The sequence below is a fragment of the Schistocerca serialis genome, chromosome 7, assembly GCF_023864345.2.
Source record: "Schistocerca serialis cubense isolate TAMUIC-IGC-003099 chromosome 7, iqSchSeri2.2, whole genome shotgun sequence".
NCBI lineage: Eukaryota > Metazoa > Arthropoda > Insecta > Orthoptera > Acrididae > Schistocerca > Schistocerca serialis.
In genome coordinates this window covers 41,207,404-41,209,003 of record NC_064644.1, presented here as the reverse complement: position 1 = coordinate 41,209,003, position 1,600 = coordinate 41,207,404, and positions in this window count along the sequence as shown.

Sequence of the window (1,600 nt, the reverse complement as noted above, 5' to 3'; positions counted from 1 at the left end):
CTTTTGCACTATAGTTTTAATTACACTCTTTATGGTTTTCTCACACTGTGCGAGGTGACCGTAAACCTAGTCCCAGGGCCATTACAGTTTTCTTGCTCCCCCATTCGGGCTATGTGCGGTCAGAAAACCTGGGAAAACTGCGCCGGAGCCATGGTCATCTCGCCTGGTTTGTCGTAATACGCAGTCTGATTGTTCATCAAAAAAAGTTTGGCACTTATCAAATGTTCACAGATAACGAAGGTTATTTATGATAAAATGTTAAACTTTTGCCGGCCGCGGTGGTCTCGCGGTTCTAGGCGCTCAGTCCGGAGCCGCGCGGCTGCTACGGTCGCAGGTTCGAATCCTGCCTCGGGCATGGATGTTTGTGATGTCCTTAGGTTAGTTAGGTTTAAGTAGTTCTAAGTTCTAGGGGACTGATGACCACAGATGTTAAGTCCCATAGTGCTCAGAGTCATTTGAACCATTTTGTTAAACTTGTAGCCCCCTTGTTCAAATTGTACCTTCTACTCGCTTTCACATTCTTGGTAATATTTGTGTTCTGTGTCACACTGAAAGTCAATCATTAAATAGTTTTACAGTGGTGTAATGGATTGTCTCTACACTTACTCACGACAAATGTTCTACCATGGTATGGCATTCGTGTCGGTTTGCTTCACTAATATGACGAAAACATACAACAGCTAACAAAATAATATTTTGAGTTTATACACAGGTTTGCTTCACTAATATGACGAAAACATACAACACCTAACAAAATGATACACTCCTGGAAATTGAAATAAGAACACCGTGAATTCATTGTCCCAGGAAGGGGAAACTTTATTGACACATTCCTGCGGTCAGATACATCACATGATCACACTGACAGAACCACAGGCACATAGACACAGGCAACAGAGCATGCACAATGTCGGCACTAGTACAGTGTATATCCACCTTTCGCAGCAATGCACGCTGCTATTCTCCCATGGAGACGATCGTAGAAATGCTGGATGTAGTCCTGTGGAACGGCTTGCCATGCCATTTCCACCTGGCGCCTCAGTTGGACCAGCGTTCGTGCTGGACGTGCAGACCGCGTGAGACGACGCTTCATCCAGTCCCAAACATGCTCAATGGGGGACAGATCCGGAGATCTTGCTGGACAGGGTAGTTGACTTACACCTTCTAGAGCACGTTGGGTGGCACGGGATACATGCGGACGTGCATTGTCCTGTTGGAACAGCAAGTTCCCTTGCCGGTCTAGGAATGGTAGAACGATGGGTTCGATGACGGTTTGGATGTACCGTGCACTATTCAGTGTCCCCTCGACGATCACCAGTGGTGTACGGCCAGTGTAGGAGATCGCTCCCCACACCATGATGCCGGGTGTTGGCCCTGTGTGCCTCGGTCGTATGCAGTCCTGATTGTGGCGCTCACCTGCACGGCGCCAAACACGCATACGACCATCATTGGCACCAAGGCAGAAGCGACTCTCATCGCTGAAGACGACACGTCTCCATTCGTCCCTCCATTCACGCCTGTCGCGACACCACTGGAGGCGGGCTGCACGAAGTTGGGGCGTGAGCGGAAGACGGCCTAACGGTGTGCGGGACCGTAGCCC